We start from the raw sequence: 14881 nt of genomic DNA, 5'->3' as shown, positions 1-14881 counted from the left end.
TGGTCAAAGAGGAGAGGCATGTGTGGAGCTGAGACTTCAGTGCAAGTATACTCTCACCCACCTGTCACTCAAAGAGGCCACGCCCTCAATTCTCCATAACTTTAGTCCTTAATAAAATGTAAACAGGTGAGTTATATAAACAGGTGTCATGAAGGAGGAAATTAGCTCTAGAGATCAAAACAGTTTTTGTACCAGGCTGTAAACATGTTTATTTCTGCTGTAAAGTTGGACATTTTAACATGGGAGTCTATGGAGACTGACTCACTGTTGGAGCCAGACTCTAGTGGTCGTTAGAGGAACTGCAGGTTTTAGCACTTCAGTGATGGCTTCATGTTTCAGGTTGATGATTTAGGAGACAAACAAACTGCTGAAAAATAGTAAAGGTAAAAACTTACTTAAAATTGTTTCAAGCATCAGTCCTTTCCTCAGACTTGTTTATTATTATTATTATTATCATTTTAATCTTTATTTATAGAGCACTTTTTAAAAACTACGTTACAAATTGCTTGACAAAGACAGGAAAAAAATAGAATCAATTAAATCAATAGATTTCAAAGAGAAGGGAAATTAAAATCAGGTGTATAAAAACCAATACAGAGTCATTTTAAGATAAATAAAACAAATCAAGTGAAATAACAGCCCCTAAACACTCTTAGAAAAGTTTAAAGACTGAAAAAACACATTGAAGCTGAAGCTGAAGGTGGAAATACAGGGATAGACGTGACAAATGCTGTCATGAAAGAGCAGACTGAAGCACAAATCACAGATTCACCTGTTGTTTCACGCAGTGGCACAAATTTCAGTGCAGCCAATAAAGTGTAAGTATTTGACCACAGAAAGTGCAACAGCATCCTGTTGTATCGACTGATTTAAAATGGATTTATATTGGAATAGAAATTAAATGAAATAAAAAACATTTTTTTCCGTCACAGAAAGCGAGAGCAGTTTCAGTTCAACTGCCGAGCTCATCAGATCCCATCAGTGACTGTCAGGCAGTAGTTTAAGGCTGTGTGAGTCTTAAACTGCAATAACAGCTGTAAAACCCCTCAGTACCGTAACGACCCGCACAGCGTGTCCTTCCTCATCCTCTGCTGAAGCCATCAACGCTGCATCCACCGGGCAGCTCAGGTTTTTAAGGTAAACGTTCACAGCCCAGACAGGTGCTTCTGGGAAACACTGCTCGTGTCCATTACGTGAGCATCATTCTCCAGTGGTGACACAAACATACGCTAATATTCAACATTTAAAATATCGTTCTGGGACAAAAATATTGGCCTTTTATTTTCTGTGACAAATCTGTTGCAAAGCAGCAACCGTTGTGTTTCTATACAACTGAGCTGCAGCAGCTGCAACAGACCGAGCCGAGCTGCGGGACACACTCAGCTCTGAGTGGCGGCGTCAGGAGAAGTCCACGGCGTGTTGGCGTGTGTCCATCATTGCACACAGTTGCCTACAGTTGTCTGGCAGCATGAACACACACTTCAGTGTTCAGGACCATGAGTGGGGGGCACTGGGGCAGGAACATTAAGGTTCAGAGGCACAGGAGTGTGTTTGGCTGGAAGGCAGGTATATATCGGTCTACAGGGAGTGTGGCTGATTAGGGGGAATGTAGGTAGGTGTGCAGCAGGTAGTGATCAGGTGACTGAGGAGCAGCTGTGAAAACTTAGGCCTGCTATGAAATGTAATGAGTTTGTAGATTGAATTTGGAGAAGCTGTCATGCATTAAGATGGTCTGGTCTGGAATAACAGAGTAGAGGAGGCTGGGATATATGCGTTTATGTTACTCTTGATTTCCAACTTTAATTTAAAAAAAATTAGGAACCTCATCAATTCAATTTCATTTGTAAATTGTACCAATAATAAATTTTGTTTTGGTAAGAGTTTAACGATGTTGGATCTGAAGACTCTAACATCAGAGAGATGTTAAATTGGTTGGAAATGAAAATCCGGTTCACGTAAAAACACAACGTTTGCTAATTGTGAAATTGTGACGTTTCGTAGACGATGGGTTTTGCTCATGAGCTGAATGTCGGTGTTTTACATGTCATGATGGCGTTGGCATGAGACGTTTGGAAGACGCTGGATTTTGGTTTTGTAACAACACGACTTTAACCAACAAAATATCGACAGCTATCAGCTCAGTGGCGTGCGGTGACTCTTACCGATAGAAGCAGACTAGTATAAAAACCTTTTCATGACAGTAGCAGCAGCAAATCTCATAAACCTGAGGTCTGTCCTGTCTCATGATCTTGAGCTGAAAGTCTCTCTCCTCCATCTTGCTGCTCCCTGTCTGGACATCTTCACCTTTCTGCACTCCTTCCTGTCTGAGGAAGTTTTAGGACCATTCTTCTCAGCTCAGACAATAAACATAACAAATGCACAGTATGGAATAAAAATATCTAAAACTTACTTCTATCAAAAATATTTACCATTAACTGACAATGACCCACTCCTGTGATGAATCCTGTATTTACTTGCCTCAGGGTTGTTAATCTTCCTGGCTCCTGTTTCAGACTGTAGTTGAAGCGCAGGGGAGACGCTGGGATTGTTATTGTGTATAGTATTTCTACTTTATCGTATTATTTTAGATTTTGTTTCTATAATTTTATTTCTTATCACATTTTCCCCTTGTGCTGCTTTTCTTTTGTGCTGCTGTGTCAGTTTGGAATTTCCTGTACGGAGGATCAATAAAGGTTCATCTTATCTTATCTCATACACAAACAGCCTAAAGTGCACAGACATTGCGCTGTACGTTCACAGCTATCCTGCTAACTGCTAACTAACCAGCTAACTCTTATTCTCCAGAAATAAACACTTCTCCTCTCCGCCTGACGAGCTCCAGCCTTTGTCAACGGGACACGATTACACCCACGAAAATGACAGAAACTATAGAAACAACAGCTGGAAATCAAGCTAGCTGCCAGAGACAATACCCTGTTGCCACCACAAGAGGGCAGTAAATTACATGATGAATGCAAAAAGGCAAAATCAGATCCTTTACGGGGCAAAATGCTGTTCTGAGATCTGCGTCAACTTGACTTTGGGATTAGACGTTATCAACATTGAGTTTTCGGTCAGCTGACGTCAAAATTTACAAACTCTGTTAATTAATCCAGAAGTAAAGGTTTGTAAAGTTTCCGAGTCTTTTAAATGTTCCTGTTTAAGTTATAGTACAGTACAGAAAGGCAGAGCTGGTAATCTCATCTAAACACTGTCGTATATCACAGCTTTAAATTCTAACGAGCTTCCACCCAGTAGATCAGATGAAGCCCAGTCTGCTGTAACGGGACCCTCAGGTATCATATCCTCCATCTGCTCTGAGCATCTTCTCCTCCGGCCTCTGTTGAATCTATTAGCACCTTAAATCAACAGGGTGATGCCTGGAGCACACGGGGAGATTAAAACCTACGTGCCCATCGGCCTCCACACATTGAGGACGTGGCAGAGTCGTCACAGAGGAGTCGACACTGAGTGTAACAGGGGAAATATCAGGCTGTTTCTACACATCTGTAATTTAAAGTCAGACTTTTATGTCTAATTAAGAAACATGCTGAGTTTAACGAGATGTAATCATAGAAAGATGATCCGGTTAGATGCCCTTTATCTCAGTCTGAAGAAATTAAAAAATACTTCAAGTAATCACCTTGATCAAGAAAATGAAAATTAAGATTCATTTAATTCTAGATGGATTCTATTATGTCTTTGTGATGTTACTCCCCCGCGCCGGAGGAACTGTCCCATTCCCGTGGACACGATATCTCAGTAACGCCTCGACAGAACTTTTTCAAATAAGGCACCAACATTCACTAGGATTCAAGGATTAACTCATTACATTTTGGGGGTCAAAGGTCAAAAGGTCACAGACGTGGTGACCTCATAAAACACAGTTTTGGCCCTTTGAACGCGATATCTCAGTAACACCTTGGAGGAACTTTCACTTGGACTCAAGGATGAAGTCATTAGATTTTGGTGGTCAAAGGTCAAAGGTCAGGGTCACAGTGACCCAAATGGTTAATATTTTATATGACTCTGGACAAACAAAGATGTAACCTGGAACTTGTCAGAGTGGAGGAGGGATACAACCACGAGGAGCTGATTCTAGTTTCAATATTTACCTGAATGACGCCTCTGTCTGAATTAAATTACTTCAAGTAATCACCTTGATCAGGAAAATAAAAATAAAAATTCTTTTCTCTCTATATGGATTCTATTATCTCTTTCATGCAAAAGCCTCAACTAACAAACAAACACTCAAATACTGAGAGTCAAAGATGGAGGATGTTTAGAAATGAAAAAAAACACTGTTGCAGAGGAGATGCATCTGTCACGAAGTTTGTTTGAAAAAGGAAGAGAGAGGAGAAGTCTACATTTATACTGCAGTGTGTGTGTGTGTGTGTGTGTGTGTGTGTGTGTGTGTGTGTGTGTGTGTGTGTGCAGCCTGTTTGGGGCTCAGTTTAAATGGTGTTGACAGCAGGGCTAATCGAGGCGAAGGCCGTGGAGAGACGGAGTGATTACAAACCCAGAGCTCTCCTCCTCCTCCTCTTCTTCGTTTCCTCCTCTTCATGTCACTCTCACATCACAGAACTACAAACATCAAGAAACAGCCTGAAACAGACAAATCAGAGTGAGGTCTCAGAGACAGAAACAACAGAGGAAGAGATGGATGAGGAGAGAAAGAAAAAGAGGGATTCCCTCTTTCTTTCCTCTCAGCTGTCAAAATAAAAGTCTGTAGAGAGATAGAGAGAGAGGGATGGATGGTGGATGATTTGATTTATGTTTCCACGTGTGTTTCGACATGAATCAGTCACAGAGTCATCTACAATAACATTAGAGGGAATATTAAAACACAATTTCTTACCAGTTCTCCAGCAGTGGCTCGTCTCTGCCGTCTGCATGGGAAGATAAAAGGAAGGATAAAGGGAAAACAGATTTTTATTTGTTCCAAATCATGTAAAAAAAACATGATTATTGGATTTTCTGCAGCTTGTCTGTAGATTCACGATGTCAGTTTTGTGGGTTATTGCTTTACTTTTTTAAAGATGCATGTCATCAGATCATTTATTTCTCATGGTTTCAGGGTCGTGTGAAGATGAAGTGACGCAGGCGACTTCACAGCTTTTCATGTTTCCATCAAACAAAACACAACAACAAAGTAAGTGACTGTTTTTCTGGCTGGTTTTCTGTGAAGCTCAGTGGGCGGAGTCAGAGTGTGAGGCTACGGCTACGGACCGGTGTAAACAGGAAGCAGATTGTCTACTCTGCAGGTGATTGGTCCCTCCTCCTGTAAGCTTATTATGACATCATAGTTAGGTTCTGTTGCTAGGCGACATCTAGTGGTCGTAGTGATGATGACAGGAGCGAAGGGAAAAGTGTCGGTGACGTAGTTTAAAGAGAGACAGAGTCCACGTCAGGAGGAGGTGGAGGTGGAGAGCGGTGTGTTCGATTCCCATGTGAAACCAGCAGTTTATGTTGTTTCTTTTATCCATGACCGTTCGACAAAGTTAACCACGTTGTTATTGTTGTAACCATGACAACGAAGATCGTCTAATGTCGAGGAAGTACTTATTTTAACCCGAATCACGGTCTTTTCCTAGACCTAACCAAGCCGTGACAGTTATTATAGTAACCATGGTGACGAAGGCAGGTACGCCACTCTCTGTACAGTCGCCGTGTTATTATCGTAACCAATGACAACCAAGTGTCGTTACGCCTGCTGCCGTAGGGGGCGCTGTTTCAGGAGATGATGCTATGGGTCTCATCAGAGGGTTGATGGTTGTTGGACAACAAGGTCGGTAACGCTTGTAATTCGTCATCTGTGTTGTTTTCTTCACTGGTAGTCGTGACTGATGAGACCCAATCAGGGCGAGGCGGCGGGTGTCTACGTCATCATTCCCAAAGGTCTCGGTTTCTGTCCGTCCAGGCGACGACACGAACCCAGAGTTTTCAAACTAGAACGAGTCCAGCAGCGTTTCTGAAAGTCTCCGTTATAGTAATGTGGACACCAGGAGTAAACGAAGAAAAAGAAATGCGTTTTAAAACTAAAACGTAGTGATGTGGATGTAGCCTGAGGACAGATTCCTACAGTTTCATGTGATTTCCTAACTCTGATGATGATGAGGAGGAGGAGGAGGAGGAGGAGGCTCTTCGTCGGTCGTTCTTCTGTGTGGATGCTGCTGCTCTGATGAAACTCCGGCCTCACAAACATAAACAGCCTGGAACTTAAGTGTAATCCACCTCTGGATGCCAGAGTTATCATGCACATTGCTCACATAGCTCCACGCTCGGCTGTTTGTTGACGAACATAATCAGATAAGGATTATGTTCAGTACACACAGATGTGTACAGTCACTCCGAGTGTGCACGAGCAGCCAGATGTTTCTCATCTTTTGTAAAAGAAGATGAATGTGTACGCAGGGTTGTGTGTGTGTGTGTGTGTTTGAAAGTACAGATGTTTGTATCTTTTGAGGACACAGAGAAGCCAGAGGAGGCGTGTGTGTGTGTGTGTGTGTGTGTGTGTGTGTGTGAGTCCAGATGTTTGTATCTCCTCAGGAAAATAGAGATGTACGCTGCGTGTGAAAGAGTTTATGTCAATAGATTTAAGAGATTATGTTACTTTAGAGTCTTTTAATCTTTGCTCTGGCTCGGGCTAAACACACAGGAACCCTGGATGTCACTACATACCACAACACACAGCAGGGGGGGGGGGGGGGGGGGGGGGGGGGTGAACACCAGGCAGGGAGAGAGGAGTGAGGGAGAAAAGAGTTAAAACTGAGAGCAGAGAGAAAAGAGATTGAGACAAACAGAGTGATGGAGACAGGAGGTGACAGACGGGCCGAGATAAAGAAACCCGAGAGGATGGAAAAAGGAGGAGAGAGAGGAGAGGTGAACGACGGCCGGCTGAAACATGAAGCCAGAGAAATGACAACTGCAAAGGAGAACTCCTCTCACACTCTCTCTCTCTCCTTTAACCTACTTCTTTCTTCTTCTTTTTTTACGTTATTTCCTGTGGAAGAACTGAAGGTTTAGTTTGTGGCTGCCTCACCAACAGCAAGTAAAATCCTCCTAAAATAACAAATAGTTTGAATATTTAGGTCGGTTGTAATTCATTACTGCTGCATTAGAGGCTTTGTTACACCGCAGTATTTAAATATTAACGAGTAATGACAAGTAATTAAGTGCTTTCCCTCAACTTAAATATGATTGTATTTGTTCTTTACGTGATTATTTCCATTTCATTGCACTTTTATTTCTCTACATTTCAAAATAATGTACGTTTGACTCGCACTACATCATTTTCCATTGGTTAAAAGAAGAAGTTCGAATTCATTTATTAGGACTTTAACTATAATTAACTGTTATACATTAGTCAATTTTGCTGAAGATACACCTGTAAAAAACACTGAACACCTGCTGAAAATGTTCTTCAGTGGTTTAACTTGATTAATTTGCTGCGGTGATGTCAACGTGTACTCCAAGGTGTGTCAGTGCGCTGTGACATCACTGTTGTGGGTGTGGTTACTTCCTACCACACCCACAACAGTGTAACTTTCAGAGTAGCTGTGATGCAAAGTTTTCCAAACTGGTGTTAGTTACTTTTTGTGTAATTTTTTGAATGTAGGACTTCTTATATTTCTGCTTAAATAGCTTTAAATTTACCTAAAATTATACTTTTGACTTGAGTTAATGCATCAAAATGTTTGCAACCAGCGTGCAACCGTTTACTTGTTTGGGTTCTGTTACATTTAGTTCAATAAATAATAATAATAATGATCAATAATAACTATTTTTAAAGGAGTAGTTCTATATTCTGAGAAACATCCAGATATTATCCAGTGTCTTGCCGTGAGTCCCACGTTCTGATCGATACCACTCTCACATCTGAATGGTAAGCTACAGACGGTTAGCTTAGCTTAGCATAAAGACTGGAAACAGGGGGAAACTGCTAGCCTGGGCCTGGCTCTGTCTAAAGGGATCAAAATCCACCTGCCAGCTCCATGATTAAAACAATATGTTGTTTGTTTAAAACAATGAAGCATGAAAATGACTCATTAGAAATATTCTGGCTCATGAACCTCAGTAAAACAACAAACACTTACACTTTGTGCACATTAAACAAACTGTTGTCTTATAGTGTATACATTAATAGAGCACAGAAATACGACTGTTTGACATGTGTTTGAGCTTCTTCTTCCGCTGCACTGATATAACTAAAATTCCCAAAATATTCTCGATCACATTTTCCCATCACTCTCTGCGTTTTACCTCCCGTTCACTTCTTTCCTAACGCGCCCCTCCCTTCTTTCCCATCCAAAATAAATCCAAACATTTTGACAGAGTGGACTGTTGAAAGCCGGTGTTAACACAACCCCAGCTCGGTGCCAGTTCACACAACTTAAGACAACGATCGATCCAGTGACCTGAAAACAAAACCTCAGCATGGGGTGTGTACACACACACACACACACACACACACACACACACACACAAGGGTCTGAGTTTTTGCGAAACCAGTGAACATCATTGGTCAAAGTGGGTCATGTCAGAGCGATGTGTCGTCACCAGTTACATAAAAGTTGCTTTTAGGTGTTTGGTTTTGGGTTTTTTTTTCAGGTTCAGGTCACATGTAAAGCTGTGATATATTTATTTCTTCCCTTTGTCCTCGACCTTTGACCCTCTGATTGTGTGTCTATGTCAGAAGTTGTTCAAAATTTCTCCCTGAGGAGTGATAATTTAACCTCCCTCCTCCTCTCTCCTACAAAACAGAAACATTTCAGCATCACACTTGACCCCGAGGCGTACCCACAATACTTTGTGAGGAACTCAAGCAGAAAGATAAACAGTAGAAGACAGTGACGCAACATTAAATTTGATGAAGAAGAAGAAAAAAGATGGCAATCCACACCCTTGTAGTTAGTGTTTACAGCCAATGTGTTTACATTATCTACAAGTAGCTGCTGATTGGCTTTTGTTTGTTTCAGTTTAAGAAGTCATGTCATACTTCTGTATGACATGGGGGGGGGGGGGGGGGGGGGGGGGCAGGACTGTGACACCAGGGATCTGGGTTCCTGTGTCCCACATGATGTTAGGTTTAGGCTGCATAAACACTTGGTTAAGGCTAGCACTGCTGTGATATGCTCCACAGCAATGCTGACAGTTAGTAAGCTAGCAATAACAGCATATACTATGAACACATTCATAATATCAGTAACAGCAAGTTTGCTAACGTTAGCATATCTACTGTAGCTGTCACTAATGAAAACAGACATAAAACATTATGAACCAAGTCACACATGGAGGAGAAAAAAAACCAGTTCAGCTCCAGCTGGAGCCTTTAGCTGCTCAAAGGTTTCTCCTCTCAGTAAACCAGACCAGTATCGGCTCCATGGTCGGACTGGGAAAGAAATTCAGCCTCAGACTGATCCACTGGGACTAGCAAAACGAGTGACACTGATGGAGCCAGTAGAAACACTGATGAAGTTGTTAGTTTACTGTCATATTATTGTTTGAAATTAAATTTTTGCAAAGTAAGTAAAGCTTTAAAATAAAAGGAGTTATAAGCATCAGACAAATGTAAATACTCCGGAACAGTACAAGTATCACAGATTGTACTTAAGTACAGTACTTGAGTAAAAGTATTTAGTTACTTTGACAACAGCTGTAAAAACTTTCTAAACTTCAAATGAACGAATAAAAACATTGATCAACCACATCAGTGAGATTCTGCATCACATACACTGAACAACTACAGCTGCTATTTTAGGAACACTACTGTGTATGAAAGCAGTGTGTGTGTGTGTGTGTGTGTGTGTGTGTGTGTGTGTGTGTGTGTGTGTGTGTTCATCCGGAACTGCATAGTTCTTCACCCTGGAGGGCGTGAGTCATCAGTGACCTCTGACCCCTCCACAATGAGCCAATCGTGTGTTTCAGATGGCTCTGAGTCAGAAGTGAAGAGCGTGTCAGTGATGATCTAAAACTAAAGACAAAAACAACATAAAAAACACTTACTACTAATTTAAACAAAGATAATTAAAAACTCCCCCTCACACACACACACACACACACACACACACACACACACACACACTGCTCTTGCTGAAGAATCTCTTTGATCCCACTGTTGATGGTAAGTTGACGGGCGACAAAGAGACAGATTTGTTTATTTGTTGCTCTTAATACGATAAAAGACGTTTAGTGGGTTGTGTTTACTTGGAAATTGGACAAAGTCCCAGAGGAGCATTTAAAGTAATTTAAAGCTGTCTCCGACAGAGAGAGAGACACAGAGAGAGAGAGAGAGAGAGAGACACACACACAGAGAGAGAGAGAGACGGGGGGATAGAGAGAGACAGAGAGAGAGAGACACAGAGAGAGAGAGAGAGAGACAGAGAGAGAGAGACACAGAGAGAGAGAGAGAGACACAGAGAGAGAGAGAGAGAGAGACACACACACAGAGAGAGAGAGACGGGGGGATAGAGAGAGACAGAGAGAGAGAGACACAGAGAGAGAGAGAGACGGGGGGATAGAGGCATAAAGAAAAGGAAACAAAAACAAGAGGAAACATGGGCACGCACACAAACATAAACACAGCATTTATCTGAAGTGTAGATCCATATGAAGATTTATTTTTGTTTTAAGAACCAAAAACCATCTCAGTGTAGTTTTACATCTCCTCTCTCTGGCTTCTCTCTGGAGCTCTAGTAACAACAGGTCGGTGAGCCAATCAGAAGAGAGGAGGCTCTGGGGCTTGGTGACTGCTTTGTTGTGACATCACAAAGTTCCAGAAGTCCTGACGGCTGGTTTTAAGGCTCAGTTTCTGAATACAGGCTGTGTGCATTTCTCTGTGGACTGAGGCTTTGATACTTTCACAGTATTGATATAGAAGCTAGAGCTGATCTATAATCACACTACACATGGACACAGACCTTTACACTGGAGGAGTTTTAACATTAGCTCCACACTGACCAGCTGCAACATTACAACCCTGCTTACATATTAATCTGTATCTTGTATTAATCTTCGGAACCTCTGAATGCAGGACTTTTATTTTGCGTTTCACCTCCATCTTCAGAAACATGAGAACAGGCCAGAGCTACACAGACACCACACGCACTGCGACAACTTCTCCTAAATGACTGGTTCATGTCACTTAAAGAGTCTGTTCGTACGAGGAGGCGTGCACGTTCAAGGCCCCCCTGACTTTTCAGGATTTCCCAGGCTTCCTGGGTTTGAATCCGCCATTAGCAGGCGAATGTGGAAGTAGAAATGAGGCTAATTACGTCGCGCTGGAGGAGGGAGATTAACGGTGAGACCACTGAAGCCACATTTAAAGCTCAATCACACAACACGCAGGAGAAGAGACAGACAGAGGGGGAGAGGAAATCAATTCCTCCTGTTTGTGTTTTACATGGAGGTTTGAACAGTGTGTGTGTGTGTGTGTGTGTGTGTGTGTGTATGTAAACATTTAAGTGTTCAGTGTGTGTCTGCAAATGTGTGTATTTGTGTGTGAGTGTGTGTTTGTCACCACAGATGATGTACGGGCCCCTCGTGAGGGTCTGCTGCATGCTAACAGCTTTGTGGCAAGACACACACACACACACACACACACACACACACACTCACACACTCACACACACACACACAGGCCCCAACCTCCCACCTCTGCACCACATGGGCCCCCGTAAATCACTTACAGGTCAAGGCTAATTTTTTAAGAGCAGATCTCACCCCAGCTTTTCTCCAGACACCATTTAAAACACTATGAACACACACACACACACACACACACACACACACACACACACACACACACACACACACACACACACACACACACACACACACACACACACACACACACACACACACAGTCCTTCATCACTTGAGGAATGTTCCTCCCTCTTTTCACATTCAAATCACATTCCAGATATGATTTATTTTCTCTTCTGTGCATCAGTAAAACCTGTAATTAGATCATTTACTTTCTTATTTACTTTACGTCTCTTTCACATGTTCTCAGTTGCATTTACTCGAGTGTTTCTCCGTCAGTTTCGATCACGGTGAAATATGAAGCTGCAAAAACTTTTTTTTTCCTTCCAACCTGAAGCTCCGGCAGCTGCAGCTCGGTGACGTCCGCACACCTCCAGCCAAACCAGCAGCTAATTAATCACCAGTGAAATCAGCTGGCGGGTCGCTGCAGGATTTAAAAGAGAAAAACAAAAAATCTGAAATAAATTATCAAAATGTCCAAGAATGCAAAAATAATGATCTTCATGCACAAAGAGAAAAAAAAACGAGGCTGGGTGTCAGAGAAGGATCATGTGGAAAAGACAAACGTAGAAAGTAGTTTGAGACATCAGTGGAAAGAAATGAAGTGGAGGTCGTAGGAACAGCTGACTTCACTGAATGACTTTAAAAGTTTCCTCTGCTTTAATCACGACCCAGTTCTCATGTTTAACTGACCAGAAGTTAAAGGGCCTCCCTGGTTTATTACACCACAGCCACTGGATCTTACTGTTGCAGCCTCGGCCTCTTTCTGCTGATTGTGAATCACGAGAGTCAAAGAAATCTAAAGAAATACGACATAACATGCCACAACTACAAACCCTGAGCTTCAGTCAAACTGGTTTTAGAGAGAAAACAAAGGTGAACGAAACTTTAAACTTTGGACACTGGAGCTGGGGATCTCAGGGGGGGGGGGGGGGGGGGGGGGGGTGGAGAGCTGATGAACAGAAGACCTCAGCTGGACTCAGAGGCTGGACAGACGGTGTCAAACAAAGACAGGCAGAGACAATGGCAGGATTTCTCTGGAGGAAGAGCAGGAGTCTGATGGTGACGAAGATGTAGAGGTTGAGCGGGAAGCTGTCAGCTCAGGCTGAGCCCCTCTGGAGGAAGATGAGGATGAGGATGACCTGGAGACTGGCGATGCTGGGGGGTTGCTGAGCAGGCGTGTGGGGGGGGGGGGCGACATCTCTGAGACCCACGCTTCATTCTAGGGGCTCCAACCCCAAGATACCTCAGGGAGATAGTCCCCAGGAAAGGGGACAGTGCAGGGTCTTCAGATTCAGGATCAGACTGGACGCTAGCTGACCTGGGAGCAGACAGGACGCCGGCTGACGGCGGGGCCTGGCTGGTGGCTAGTATATCGGAGGCTAGTAGGCTAAGGTTTGGCTGTAGGCTAGCATGGTGGTGGTTAGCATGCCGGACACGAGCGTTTCTGAAGCTAGCGGGAAAGGATGTTTAGAAGTTTGTTAAGTTAAGTTAAGAAGATGACTCCATTTATGACATCATCACTAACATCTTCCTGTTTCTCTTTTCCTGCAGTCTCTGTCTTCATGTAAACACTGGATGTCTCACAACATCCAACAACCTCAGCTGAGCATGTGTGTGTGACCTAGACCCCCCCCCCCCCCCCCCCCCCCTTCAAACAGCTCGTTCACAGGAGTAGAGGGCGTGTCAGGATTTGATTAACCATCACGCTAACGACCACAGCCCTCCCTCCTCTGTCGGCCTCTCTCCTTCACGGCCACATGTGGTGCTGATTCAGTGGTTCGGAGGAAACCCCCGAATTCTTCTGAACAAACACAAAGAGAAAAATCTGACTCTTGTTTTTGTTTTTTTGTGCAAAGTGTAACTCAGACCGAAGCATCGAGCCGCTGTGACGACAGTAAAACAAGACAGATACATGACTGAGTGAAACAGCTGAAGCTTCTTCTTCTGCACTGACAAGTTGAAAAATGCTGCGTTTACGAGCAGAGGCAGTGACGGAGCAGACGGGTGGAGATGGATGTTGTCTGTCTGATGGTGGAGGTGTTTTAGATTCTTCACATCTTGTTTCAGCTGCTCGACGTGGCGTTCGGCCAGGACCGTCTGACGCTCTGAGCCGATCCCCTCGGGTCTGGAGTTTCTTATCCTCAGCTCATATAATAACAATAATAATAGTAATAATAATAATAATTTACATTTTAATAACAGTGAGTTGACATTCGCAAAGAATAAAACAAATATATCTGTAAATACATGAAGCCACATGAGTGCAGCTCTCTCTGTAAAGAACTTCCCGTTGTGACACACACACAACAACACACACATACATCAGAACACACACACACACACAATAACAACACACACACATCAGAACACACACAACAACAACAACACACACACATCAGAACACACACATACATCAGAACACACACACACACACACACAATAACAACACACACACATCAGAACACACACAACAACAACAACACACACACATCAGAACACACACATACATCAGAACACACACAACACACACACATCAGAACACACACACACACACAATAACAACACACACACACACATCAGAACACACACAAAACAACAACATACACACACATCAGAACACACACACACAACAACACACACACATCAGAACACACACACAACAACACACACACACACACATCAGAACACACACACAACAACACACACACACATCAGAACACACACACACATCAGAACACACACACAACAACACACACACATCAGAACACACACACACATCAGAACACACACACACATCAGAACACACACACACAACAGAACACACACACAACAACAACACACACACATCAGAACACACACACACACACACACACAATAACAACACACACACATCAGAACACACACAACAACAACAACACACACACATCAGAACACACACACACATCAGAACACACACACAACAACACACACACATCAGAACACACACACACATCAGAACACACACACAACAACACACACACATCAGAACACACACACACACACAATAACAACACACACACACACATCAGAACACACACAAAACAACAACATACACACACATCAGAACACACACACA

The 14881-nt window shown here is 42.9% G+C and overlaps 1 protein-coding gene across 1 annotated transcript in view; it reads left to right on the top strand.

The window, feature by feature from the left end:
* Window positions 1–14881, top strand: part of ripor3 (RIPOR family member 3) — a 57152-nt gene that overhangs the window by 16413 nt on the left and 25858 nt on the right. The window contains exon 2 of the mRNA XM_056399625.1: window positions 5078–5152. The gene's annotated coding sequence lies outside the window, so the exon portion shown is untranslated. The remainder of the gene's footprint in view (window positions 1–5077; window positions 5153–14881) is intronic.

This window comes from Seriola aureovittata, chromosome 2 (genome assembly GCF_021018895.1).
Source record: "Seriola aureovittata isolate HTS-2021-v1 ecotype China chromosome 2, ASM2101889v1, whole genome shotgun sequence".
NCBI classification, from domain to species: Eukaryota; Metazoa; Chordata; class Actinopteri; order Carangiformes; family Carangidae; genus Seriola; species Seriola aureovittata.
This window is presented reverse-complemented; position numbering and strand designations above follow the sequence as displayed.